Here is a 13,818-nt window from a genome sequence, read left to right on the forward strand (position 1 = left end):
ATTATGATAGGTATTTACAGAGTAGAAAAATGTCTGAAGAAATCTTGAGGTACTCACTGATTAGGTACTAAAGACAAATCAGGTGATTTTCCAAAAGGAGCAAGGTTTTTTGTACATAATGTTGCTGTGGAGGGTACAAAGAAGTGGGGAGGGGTTTGTTAGTAGGCATATTATTTCAAGAGGTGGTTGAAAAAATGGTAACAAATGGTAATATATAGACAACTCACTTAGTAAATAGTAGGTGTTCAAGTGGTCCAATGTATAAGCACTGGTTCACTTCCCAAAAGATTTTCCATAGGAATAGATATAGGTGTTTTAGATTATGTATTGATGGATACATCAAAAGAGGTGATTTGATGATCAAAAAGAAAACTTATGTTTGGTAGTATGTAAGAAGGACTTACTTTGTAGTAGAGGGTGGTTTGATAGATAGATTGATAGATCCAATCTTTCTAGGGTCCAATGGATTTGCTATTCAAAGAGAAATAGCAAACCTCTCCAGGTAGGGGTTTGCTAATGAAGAAAAAAAGTGATTGTCAGTATTATGAAGTATCTAAAGGGTTAACGCATGTATGAGGGATAGCTTGTCCTACATTTACCCAGGGAGAAAGAACTTGGGTATAGAGTTTCTTAACAGGTGGTTGCCTGAGAGGGAGCTCTTTGTTCAGTGTATTTATACACAGATAATAAGATGTGCGAAATAGGGCGCATACACCGAATATATGTTGCGCATGCGCGGTTTTATGATGTTGGTGCGATAATGGTGTCTGAGACAACTTACGCCCTATATATTGCCCATCGTTGATATAGTGTTGAATTGAAGTGTAGAAACAGAATTAGGAGTAAATTGTTGTAGATTAAAAACATTTAGGTAGGAGATGAAACATACAGGTAATATAAGTAGATGGACATATTGTTATATTTGTCTAAAATTGTATTCTCATAAACCCTAAACCCCACTGATACAGGCTTTACCCCTAGGCTCCCGGGAGAGTTTCCCAGAATAATCAGGGGTCCTAGTCACCCTTGTACAGAACAGGGTGGCTAAATGGGGGGTATTGGTGTAGTTGGACCTAGGGGTGGCCCCACATTCACCAAACGGGTAGGATGTAGACCGCCAGACTCGGCGGGTGTCCTCCCATCCCCTGTAAGTCTGAAACGGGGGGGGCCATTAATGAAGTAATGAAAAAGTGTTTTACATATGTTTACCTTCTAAAATATACAAAATATGTTATATCCAAAAAGGAAAAAAAGATCCAAAATGTATCTATAGAAAGGGTTTGAAGGAAAAACGTCATTAGGACCGGGGTATTGAGTGGCATTCATGGTAAATATCAATTTTGATTCAAATTTAAGTAAAACCTGGTCTATGTCACCTCCTCTTAATTTGGGGGGGACTCTTTCCAGGGCTGAAAACTTGATGAAGGAGCGGTCAAATATATTTTTTGATCCTACTTGGTAGTTGATTGGTGTGGTCATTCTGCTTGATGTTGTATACATGTTCATAGATACGTTTGCAAAACGCCCGTTTGGTCTTTGCTATGTAAAAACAGCCGCATTTTGCATGAAATTAAGTATATGATTCCGGTGGTAGAACAATCAACATGGTGTTTAATGCTGTGCATCATTTGGTTGGGTAATATGATGGTTTGGTTTTCATTTATATGGTCGCATTGCCTGCATTTACCACATGCATAGGTACCTGATACTGATGGATGTGGGTTAACGAGGTCACCCGTATAGTGACTTGATACTAGGTTGTCTTTCAGGGAAGATGAATTTCTGTAAGTAACTTTTAACGAGATTTCTGATACAATCTAATGTTGTTTATTGGAAGTGGTTATAATCCTTAGTGGTTCATTCTTGTTGATGGTTTCAGATTTATTGATTAGTTATCTTATCCAACTTTAGGGCTTTTTGATAGGCTGTTTCAGGAGATTTTTGGTATAGCCTTTAGCGTGTAGTTGTCCCTGAAGGGCTTTTGCTTCAGTTTTGAAGTCCTCTATTCTGGTACAATTTCAACTCAGCCTTAGGTATTGGCTGAAAGCTATGCTTCCTTTCAAAGGGACAGGCTGTGCGCTACTCACGTGCAGGATTGTGTTGCCTGCCGTCTCTTTTCTAAATGGAGTTGTAGTCATTTTACCTTTGTTTGTTATTCTAATATAGGTGTCTAGGAAAGGGACCTAATAATAATCATGGTTCATAGTGAACTTGAGATTATATTCGTTCACTTGTAGTTTTGAGAAAAATTCCTGTAGGGTGTTGGTGGGTCCATTCCACACAATCAGGACATTGTCAATGTATCGTTTCCATGTTATTACATTGTTCCTGTATGCGGAGAAGTTGGTCTCTTTAAACAGGTTATTTTCCCAATCACCAAGATAAAGGTTCGCATAAGAAGGCGCACACCATGTTCCATGCCTTGTTGTTGAAGTTAGTAGGTGTTCTTGAACGTAAAAACGTTCTTAGTGAGAACGTATTCCAGTAAGGTTGTAATCAGACGGTTATAGAGGTATTGTGTGGATAGGTTGTCTGTAGATTCTTGGTGAGGATTTCTAGTCCTTTATTGTGCAGTATGCTACAGTAGAGTGCTTCTACATCTATAGTGACTAATAAAGATCCTGGAGGAATCCTTAGGTTTAAGGTATACTTTAAAAGTTCCACTGTGTCCTTTAGGTAGGATGGTAGAGATGTTACTCACTGCCTTAATATTCCATCCCAGACATGAGGTGATAAAAAGTCTATTTCTACAAATAAAAGGTGGTCTAAAGATTTGATGAAGACCCTATAGTATAGATATAAACTATATTCTTTTTAGCAAATTGGTGGTCATTGGCATTTCTTAAGAAATGAGTGTTTGTATAATATATATATATATAAACGAATTGTATTAAAATGTACATATTTGTATTTAGATTCACATTTGCAGCATGTAAGGATTGTCAAAAAAATGTAAATATATAGAACGTTTTTGAATATAAAGGGAATGTTTTTTGGGTTAAACAAAATGCATTGTTGTTTATACGTTGTTGTTTTTGTGGAGAATTAATAAATTTTATTGTGAAATTTTAGATTGTATGGAGAATTAAAAATACATTTTGTGACATTTCAGATTGTGTGTAAGAAATTATCAGTACCTAACTCCCCCCCCCCCCCCAAAAAAAAAAAAAAAAAAAAAAAAGCTATGCTGTAATTAATTTTCTAATCTAGATTTATGCTTTATTTGCTGGCTTCATCTAGGGAGGGAAACTACCCATGCATCAAGCCAATGCCCTTATCTTATGTAGGACTGAAGGACGAATAGATACACCTGGCATTTCTAAATACCATATCACTTGCACTTCTTCTCAGGCATGAGTATAAAGCAATTTGTTAGAACTTAGGACTTTTTAAATAATTGCAGATTGATGGGGGAAGCTTTCAGACTAGCTATGTGTTGTCCTGACTATATTACAGCCTTTAGGATAACAACTAAACCACTTACACAATATTGACCTTGTAGAATCCCAATGCCACACTCTAATGCCCACATGAAACCTAGGCATAAAATGCAGCCAAACCTTGAGAAAACATTCATCCTAGAATGTAGAAGCTGCATTATATTGATTCAGATGATGGTTACAACCTGTCCGATTCCCTCCAATGGGACCCCTATGCTGATATATTGGCAAAAATGTAATGCCTTATTACACAGTATTTATATAGCATCATCATATTACAGAGCACTGTACAAAGTCCATAGTTGTGTCATCAAGTGTCCCCTCAAAGGCGCTCACAAATCAAAGTTCCTACCATAGTCATATGTCATTGATGTAGTCTAAAGTCAATTTTTAGGGAGAAGCCAATTAACCTCACTGCATGTTTTTAGGATGTGGGAGGAAACCAGAGTACCCGGACAAAACCCACAGACACAGGGAGAACCTGCAAACTCCATGCAGATAATGACCTGGCTGGGAATTGAAGCTGGGACCTAGCGCTTCGAAGGCCGGAGTGCTAACCCAAGCCACCATACTGGCCTAGAGAACATACACAAGGAGCTTTTAGGAGCTGTCTTCAAGAATGCAGGAAATAGGTCCTGAAGCTAAAATTTGATGATTTGTGGCATACCAGAGCTTAGTTACTGACAAATTTAGGGCTTTTTTTGGACATTCCTTTTGAGACCTAAAACAGCTGCACGTGGTCTTAGTTCATCAAAGTCCCTTAGGTCTCCCACAGGATATACCAGTTCGTGTTCTCCATTACCAATCTAGGGAGCACCCGTATTAGGTCACCTGAGAAAGATTGTCCAATGGGCTGCTGATTCTTCAGGGCCATGATTTTCAAACCTTCAGTTACTTGGCCAAGTTTCCTGCACCTAAACACAAAGCTGTGAAACCTTGCCTCAATGTTCTTCTTAAAATAATCCTTATAAATTGGAGAGATCCTTCATCTTCCCAAAACTGAACACTCCTGTTTCTTTAGAGGATGCCAACTTCACAATTGAAAACGTTAGTGACCCTCTTGTGGGCAGAAGGGGAACTGAACGCTCCACTAAATAAGGCTATACCATTTACTTGAAATCTCTTAACATATTTAACAATTTGCTTAATGTAAAACTTTCTGCTCTACACTACATGCATGTGCCATGTAGTAAAAAGCATAAACAAAATGCTACCAGTGGCCAGCAAGTTAGTTATTTGATAAAAGACATTGAATGTCTTTTGTCAAATAGTACTACCTCCTGGTAGGTTTTTGTTTTGCAAGTTTGGATTTGCTTGGTTTTAGTTTTGAACGCATACTCAAATTAGGAGGAAGAATGATTTGTGCGGTTAAATCAGTGTTACAAATGCTAAAGATATTCTACTAACCAATACTGTCTGACAAAGAAACACCTGACGTAGTGATAATTCGGCTAACATGCAGTTAGGTAAATCTGCTTTCCTTTATTTAAAAATTGTCCATAGACTTAAGAACACAAGACTATAATAGGGACTTAGATTGTGAGCCCCTTTGAGAGTGATATAACAGACCAGGTAAAGCACTTTGTAATGTCAGCACTATATAAATACTGGGTAATGGCTTCTGTTTACTGTAAAGCTGTTTTTGCCAATGTTTCTGGTTTAGGTACTACCACTAAATCCAAAGCTTTCCACATTTGTCAATCCATAATTTAAACTTTAGAAATATATCCTAAATTGTAATATCATGCTATATACCAAGATACTAGAATTACATGAATAAAATGTATTGTTTAATTTCAAGTGTTGATAGATTTGTGTCCCATGAAAGTAAAGTTAGAAAAAATTGTAAATTTTAAAGCATAGAGCCATTTGTTCCAGATTCAAATATACATATCACCCAGAAAAGCATATCTCAGTCACTTCATCAGAAGGCATTGGTGTTACCCAATGCTAACAGTTTTGTAGATTCAGCAAAATCCAAATAAACCATCTGCTCCAAAGATCATTTTCAGATGGTGCCATTATGAATGGTAGAGCCTAGCCATTTTTCTTTATTGCATACTGTGTCAAGGGATCCATAGAATCAACACTTGAAATGAAGAACATTTTTATAAAAAAGTGCTGTTTTTAATACAACTATCAGGGTTTATAATATATGCCTCTTAATCTGCTATTTGTTTGTTGCAAGATCTGGATTAATAAAATCAGTTACACAGTTTAGACCAGTAGCTGGTTTACCCAGACACCCCCTTTTCATAAATTCTCTTGCTTCCCTTGTTTTTCTCCCCCCACTTAAACAAAATAAAAGCCACAAGGTTTTATGATTTTTACATTTTATTTTCAGACAAAACACCTTCACCAGTTATACAAAATTTATGACAGAGGAAAGGAGTTCTGTAATGCTGTAAGGCAGTCACATTAAATAATTAAAATGTGTTGGTCTCCTTGGGAATACTTGTTCCACAATTTATGAATCAACATATTACTTGAAGAATTTCAAATAGTGAACCACTGAGATTGATAGCAATGTAAATAAAAGGAGAATTGTCTGTATATCCCATACTTTAATGAGAATTCTGTAGGGTGGGATTAAACAGATACAGATTTGACATGCAGCAAATACCCTCCTAATTCTTTACATTATAGAAAAGCCCCTGTTGACTCATGCACGATGGGTAAGAAAAGCACCCACTGCCTCTTGGGATATGCAACAAAAGAGGCTGTGGGCTTCCCACTCAGTCCTCACCTCCACAGGAGACCTCCCCCAAAATTAAATGTATTAAAAACTCCCCCCCCCCCCCCCCTTACATAAAAGGATAACCACCTTGTACTCAAACTTGTACTTACTTGGTGTATACCTACAAGGTTTGCAGGAAAAAATCTTACTATTCACCAAGTTTTAGATAATTAAATTAGAAAGTAGGGAAATGTATGCCCTTTAGACACTAGTATAAACACATTAGTTACTTGTGAATGCTGGGATTGTGAGAAGAGGTCCTATGAAGTGAAAGGTAATCCCTGGTTTACCAAAATGCCATCTTAGTGCCGAAATTTTCCCCTCTGCTTCCTCACATTTCCTTAACCAGGGAGCAAGCCCATCATATTAACTGACTATTAAGAATATGATAGGACAGGGCTTAGCAGCTAGCAAAGTACTGTCTAAAAGATCATAGCTGTTCTGATTGGGCAAAGCCAGGAACTTCAGTGAGCCAAGCCATACGTTTGTTGGAGTACTCTTTTCACTGATATAACATTAAAGACATGCTTACAATACTTAAATTTTGGAATAGGGGATGCAAATTCTTCCAGTCCATATCTGTCACCTAAAGGGGAAAATGAAAAATACAAATTCATGTCAGGAAAGACTACAGATTCTTAAATGCTTGCTACATTGTAAATCATTTCATTCTAGTGCTTCCAAGGTATATAAATTCTATAAATATGGCAACACTAGTTTACCAGACTGACTAGACAGGAATATAGTTGCAGACTGTCCCTCAGGTCCTCTGCATGTCAAGGCAAAGGAGCACAGGTCATCTTTCAGATTACAGAATCAGAGCCCAGTGCTAGCATCATTAGGACATGAAATGGCTTACAAATGTTGGTCTAATGTTTCCATACCTGGCAATTTCTCAGAATGTTCTAGTCCACATACCATTTACCTGAAAAGAAAAAAAAAATTAATACAGGTAACATTTATGTAGCATCAGAAAAGCTTTTGTCCCCTTTAATATGCACCAAGGTACTTAAAATTAACATTTGCAAGATCACAAAATTTGCGTTGCTTGTGCACTGTCCCTCAGAACCTCTGATGTCAAGGCAGAGGGGCACAGGTCATCTTTCATACATATTCAGAGCCCAGTGCTAGCATCATTTGGACAAATCACACAAGCCATTAGAAGTGATCCTCTTAAACAGCTGAACCATGTGTAGATTTCCATACAACCAAACCCTGTTGCAGTAGAAAGCACCATGCATTATGTTTGTTGCTGCTTAGCCCTGACTCCCACAAAGAACAACTTCTAAATCGAAAACATATGGGGCAGAAAATCAACTAAGAGCTGCAGATCCATTTACACTTGCTATGTTTCTACCTGGGTATGGGAAAGAAACAAGATTAGAAATTTATGTACCACAAAATTACTGGAGATTTTTACAGTAAGGTGTACATAAACAAAACTACTAGCGTGTCTTCACAGTATTTATTAATAAAAGTTAGTAATAGTAGCCTTCAAAGAACTTTGTAACTTGTTTAGTTACCAAACTACCACCAAAGGAAAGCTGCATTGAAGTATGCAATTTTTTAAGCATGGAAATAGAGCAGCTATTCAGTATTTTAGCTTTGATATAGGGTATGTTAGACTAAGATATCATGTCCAAAAATATATTATATAATGTTTGATTACAGGTCCCACAGGGGGCAGACAATTTTTTAACCAAATAGCAACTACTGTGCAGCATTTGTTCTTCTGGCCTGTTCTCACTACAAATGTGTGCCATTGGGCAGTTTAGTTGACAGAAACAGTGCATGCTGTGCTTTTTTGTTTGTGAGAACCTTGCCTCTGCACATATGACAAAACCCTAACAAAAGATAGGCCAGTTTGACAATTAGGACACCTGATCATTTCTCTAGGTTTCTCTTTTTCTTCTTGGAAACCTAGACTCCCAAAAACGGTATTAGTATTACGTATTCGCTAACCTTGGCTGCTATTGCAAGGTAAACAAATTAGCTGTTAGGGCATTTGCTTAAAGAGAATCAGTCATCTGCAAAATGACAGCACTGATTTTAACCTTATTGTAAAAGCATTATAGCAAAGACGCTAAGCACCAAAAAAACACACAGCATTTATGTACACAAATGTGTGTACAAAGATGCCTATGCATGCCAGAATGGAAGGAATGATTTTCCTGATTTTAGCTTGCCTACATGTTTTCACAGGTACAGTTTTTAGACTTGACACATTTGGTAGCAAAAAAATGTTATATTCAGAAGGTGCATGAGTAGCTAACTTTTTCCTAAAAATATATGTCACATAAAAACATATATAACCTGAAATAATAAATACAGCAAGCATAAGCTTGCCACTGCAACATTATGGTCATAGAGCTCTACTTTTTGTACCAATCACGTCTAGCAGACAAGTATTAGTTTGTTCAATAAAGAGAAAAGGAAAACAAAAAACACACAAAGCTGCCAGCACTTAGTTGGCACGTGTGATGTGCAATTAGCTGTGGGGATAACCCAAAGTCATGCATACAATAGCGCTGTACTAACACAAAAAAATAAAGCCTAAAACCGTCCCGCAGTTTTAAACCACACTAACTAGCGTAATCCCGGGGTCGTTTTTATGTGGCAACAAAACAAATTGTTTCACTGGAACAAAATATCCCGATTAAAAAAAGTTTTTATACTCACATCTATACGGCCTCCCACGTAAATGAAAAAGAAATTGCACGTCGTCCGTGGCCGTTTATATAGAACACGTTGAAGTCCCAAGAGTGGCACTTGAGCTCTGCCTGCCTCGGGATTAAAGCAGGAAAAAACCTTTACGTCAAGGTAAAGATCTATGAAAATAATAATTCCTATTTTATATATATATATATATATATATATACGTTATCCACAAAATAATACTAATATTACATTTTTCTACAAACAGGCATTACTGAGGACAGCTAAGTAGCATATGGGGGCGTACATAAAGACAGCGCAATTTGTGTTAAATACAATGTTCGTCATGTGATGTAGCTTGTTATGTGTTAGTGCCTTATTTTGCACGGTTAACATAAAGCTTCTAATTATCCTTCCCTGTTCAGATATCCCTATATCTATATGTATGGGTTTCTAAAAAAAAAAAAAATGCCTTTGATAGAGGCGTGAGCAGAACAGAACATATACGTTCAGGACCTTCGGACCAGAAATTCTAACTGGTAGGGTATGCATTAGCGCTGCACTAGTCAGGCTTTCAATACAACCATGGGAATTAGTAAGAGTCACAAAGCAGAAGAGATATGTCCAGTAGTAGCACTTTTGTTTACAATGAGGCACAGTCAGATACCCTCGTGATTGGTGTCATTGATTGGTATTAGTCCGGGAGACTTTAGTAAGAGGCAGCCCATTTAGTGTGACACCAATAGGAAGTTTGCGATACTGACACAAATTTGGTTGCTTCTAATTTGCTAAAGTCTTATTAATCAACTGCTGGAGTGACACTGTGTGGGGATTTTCCTAAAATAAATAGATCATATATTTTATTATTATTAATAAACAGGATAGCGCCAACATATTACGCAGCGCTGTACATTAAATAGGGATTGCAAATGACAGACTAATACTGACAGTGATACAGGAGGAGAGGACCCTGCCCCGAAGAGCTTACAATCTAGTGGGTGAGGGAATTTCACACACAATAGGATGGGAGATATGTAGTGGTGGGAAGTAGTGATGGTTTCAAATGACAGAAGAAGATGGGTAGGCAAGTTTGAAAAAATGGGTTTTGAGCGCTCTTTTAAATGAGCAGAAAGAGCAAGCCGAAAAGGACGAGGAAGACCATTCCAGAGAGTTGGGGCAGCTCTAGAGAAGTCTTATATCCGTGCGTGTGATGAGGTTATGAGTGAGGAAGTCATTAGTAGGTCATTGGAGGAGCAGAGAGAGCGGCAGGGGAGTATTTTTTAACCATGTCAGAAATGTAAGTGGGACAATAACTGTGTAAGGGTTTGAAGGCAAAGCACAGGAGTTTAAATTTGATTCTAAGGTGAAATGGAAGCCAATGGAGAGAACTACAAAAAGATGCAGCAGAAGAGGAGGGGAGGGAAGGATGGATGAGTCTGGCTGCAGCATTCATGATAGATTGTAAAGGAGAGAGTCGGGTTAGTGAAATACCAGCGAGAAGGATGTTACAGGAGTCCAGATGGGAGATGATAAGAGCATGTACAAGGAGTTTGGTGGTCTCAGGGGACAAGTAGGGGCAGATTTTGGAGATGTTGCATAGGTGAAAGTGACAGGACCTGGAAATGTTCTGAATATGGGGGGTAAATGAGAGGGCCTAGTCAAAGGAGACACCAAGAAAACGTGCCTGTTTTATCCAGGTTGAGTTTCAGGAATCGGTCAGACATCCATGATGAGATGGCTGACAGGCAGCATGAGACCTTATCCAGAACTGAGGGAGACAGGTCAGGGGTGGACAGATAAATTTGAGTGTCATCAGCCTATAGATGGTACTGTAAGCCAAAGGAGGATATGAGACTACCGAGAGAGGAGGTGTACAGAGAAAAGAGAACCGGTCCAAGGACTGACCTTTAGGGAACACCAACAGGGAGGAGAGTGGGTATGGAGGAGTTACCATTGAAAGAAACTTGAAAGGAGCAGTCAGATAGGAAGCAAACCAAGAGAGAGTGTCACTGATACCAATGGAGCGCATGATTTGTATTAGAAGGGGGTGATCAACAGTGTCAAAAGCAGAGGAAAGATCAAGGAGAAGGAGCAGGGAAAAGTTGCTTTGATACTTAGCTCTGATGAGGTCATTGAACACCTTAGTAAGGGCTGCTTCAGTGGAGTGGGCAGCTCTAAAACCAAACTGGAGGGGGTCAAGGAGAGAGTTGGTGCTCAGGTAATGGGTGAGTCTTTTGTGGACAAGGGGTTCAAGAAGTTTGGAGACATTGTTTTAATACTTTCTGTAGACTTATTCACCTTGTTCTTTAATTTTTTTTACTGTGGTTATACTTGTTTATATTATAACAATTATCTATTCTCTCTCACTTATCTAGTATTAAAAAAGTCTACCACTTTAGTTTAGGCATGATGACAAAATGGGGTTGATTTACTAAACAAATACAAACAGGCATTTGATATAACAAGGGAATTATCTACTTTTAAGGTTTATTTCACCTAGTTTAGTTAATTAATTCAATTAGGTCCAAGTGTCTTTAGACTTTTTTGCAGGTTATTGGGTATTCTTTGCAAATTCCATGCAAAAAGTGATCAGCGCATTACCTAAGCTAAGTATGGAGAGCCTGATTTATCAAGCCAAATCGTAAGCTCGCTCGCACACAATTGCGATCCAGAATCGGACGCCAAAAACCTATTTATCAAGCAGCAAATTTCGGCAGGCCAGAATATGCTGGCGTATTCTCCCGGCAGTTATCAACTGAAATGATCACTCTCTCTGAACTGTGCATCCCCGGTAGCTCAACACTGGCGAGCTTGCATTAAAAGTCACTGTTCCCCTAAAAATCATTCTTTCTAATGGCACACATCTTTCACTTAGACCTAAATAAAAATGTTTGGGCTGTTCAAATGTTTCAAACATTTATACTAGGTGAGAAATAAGCATATTTTAAAAATGACCTAATATTTTCAGGTTGAGAAAGAGTTAACTGATTTCAGCTCTTTACATAGGTGACTATCTAACCGCATAGGATGCCGGACCCGAGGATTCGCCTGGTGATAAATTCCAGCAAGCTCTGGCGGGCGAGGTGAGAGCTCGCTTTTCCCAGCGAACTAGATTTTTTCCACAATACTATATTTCTATGTATTTATATTTATTTATATAAGTTTCAAAAACGTATGTAAACATTTCTTCCACATTTATATGGGTTTTTATGCACTTTTACAAGCGATTGTAAGCTTTTTAAGAAAGCTTCCATTAAAAACAATGAGGTATTTTAAAAGTTTTTTTAGCCGCCTTTAATAAGAAGACTTCCAGATCTCCACCACCCCACCCTGGGAAATGAGTACAGGGGTACATTAAACCCCTTATTCATTTCCTTAAAGGGTTAAAATGTGTAAAAAAAATAAGACAAGGCTTTAATGTTAAAATATTTTATTTTATGTGTTTGTTTAGTCTACTTTTACTTTTTGACAGATTATCCCACAACCACAGTGTGGGATCCCCAGGGGTCCAATCACAGAGCACTGGAGCTGAAAGGGGTGTCTTGTCCTCATGTAACCCCTAGTGCCTGGGGATCCCACACAGTCAGTAGTCCCATGGCTGTGCTTATGAATGAATGCAGCCATAGGAATCATCCTGTCAGTATAGGACAACCTGTACAAAATAAAAGTTGAAAAGTTACACTAAACACACACACAATAAATAAAATCCTTTAAAATTAAATCCTCCTCTACTTTTTTTTTTGGTTTTTCTTGAATAGATGTTTGCTGGTGTACAAATCTAAAGGATCGGATCAATAAGCGATTATGGAATGTCAAACTGAAAAAAAAAACAAACAGGCAAATTTCACGCACTGCGCACGACCAATTGCATGTTAATTTTTCGCACCTGTGCGCATAATGATGAGCATATATAAGGGTGTTGTCTAACTTTTCTTGGTCTGTATTTTTTTTCCCAAGGAGGGGCTGTTGTTTTTGTGCTGTTGTAGTGCCTACTGGACTTACCTGTGCTGGAGAAATCAGCAGGGGATTAGCCGGTCTGAGGGTTACATCAAGCCCCCTATGCTGCCATTGGGACAGTCTATTTGATAATTTGAAAATCTGGGAGGAGTGATTGCTACCAGGATTTATCTCTGTGTAAGTCTATCTGTTTCAGCTCAATTTGCATCTTTTAGGAAGACCTTGTGAGGAGAGGAGAGAGGAGAGGCCTCATTATCTCATATGCAAGTGATAAGGATGGGAGAGTTCGCCAGTCCTTTAGAATCCTGATGCCAGAGAATGAGAGGAGCGTTCCCCTTGCAAAAACTTGTGGACCAATACCTAGTAGAAAGACTCAAAGTGAACAAAAAGGATATGCACTGCCTTCAAGAACAAAGGTCAGGTCATTTTTTTCTGTCACTTTTTGGAATGGGTGCTTGCAATAATCTGAAAAAACAGCTAGAAAGTGAGGACTTTGATGGCTGGGAGTTTGTACTTTTGTACTCACAGGAGGAAGTATTATTAACAACTTATTCTTTTAAAGGAAGCTGACATTAGAACCTTCCTCTACAATTACTGTTTCTCTGTATCTGAGCCCAAGAAAGTTTACAATGTCTTTGATATATGGAATGGAAAAATTCAGTATAAAGTTCTTGTCTGACCCCAGGGGGATTGGAGGCTTGAAACATCCTCCCTCCTCTTTTGCCTGGGGCGGGATCGAGGTTCGCTGTTTTATCCCGGGATGCCCGTTTTTTGTAGAAAGTGTGGGTAGTATTCACATATGGAAAGATCATGTACCTCAGATTTTTCTCTCTGCAAAAGATGCAATAAAACTGGTCATGAAACTAAAAACTGTCCTGTGAAACCGTTGTGTAACCTGTGCAGATGTTCTGCTCATTTGTTTAAAGGGTTTCCATCTCGGAGTAAGAGGACATGGGCGGATGTCTCCTCCGCTGCACTGTAGGCCAAAGATCTGCGGTCAGGGGGTGTGGGTGCTGTCGCTGCTCATAT

General features: G+C 38.4%; 2 long non-coding RNA genes and 1 other non-coding gene across 5 annotated transcripts; 1 reads left to right on the top strand and 2 right to left on the bottom strand.

Moving 5' to 3' along the window:
- Positions 1 to 6,237: 6,237 nt before the first annotated feature.
- On the bottom strand, positions 6,238 to 8,937 carry LOC140340856 (uncharacterized). The gene is made up of 3 exons (XR_011922749.1): positions 8,857 to 8,937; positions 7,062 to 7,102; positions 6,238 to 6,763 (listed from the first exon to the last, which is right to left on the bottom strand). It is a non-coding gene; the product is annotated as an uncharacterized lncRNA (long non-coding RNA).
- On the bottom strand, positions 7,233 to 7,322 carry LOC140341553 (small nucleolar RNA SNORD88). The gene has a single exon (XR_011922912.1). It is a non-coding gene; the product is annotated as a small nucleolar RNA SNORD88 (small nucleolar RNA).
- A 19-nt stretch (positions 8,938 to 8,956) lies between the features above and the next one.
- LOC140340857 (uncharacterized) lies at positions 8,957 to 13,267 on the top strand. 3 transcript variants are annotated; one of them, XR_011922751.1, is made up of 3 exons: positions 8,957 to 8,997; positions 11,839 to 11,915; positions 12,790 to 13,267. It is a non-coding gene; the product is annotated as an uncharacterized lncRNA (long non-coding RNA). The 3 variants fall into 3 exon arrangements; XR_011922750.1 differs by lacking the exon at positions 8,957 to 8,997 and adding an exon at positions 9,212 to 9,371; XR_011922752.1 differs by lacking the exon at positions 8,957 to 8,997 and adding an exon at positions 9,212 to 9,371 and having other exon boundaries at positions 13,005 to 13,267.
- The last annotated feature ends 551 nt before the right edge of the window (positions 13,268 to 13,818 follow it).

The sequence above is a fragment of the Pyxicephalus adspersus genome, chromosome 11 (assembly GCF_032062135.1).
Source record: "Pyxicephalus adspersus chromosome 11, UCB_Pads_2.0, whole genome shotgun sequence".
NCBI classification, from domain to species: Eukaryota; Metazoa; Chordata; class Amphibia; order Anura; family Pyxicephalidae; genus Pyxicephalus; species Pyxicephalus adspersus.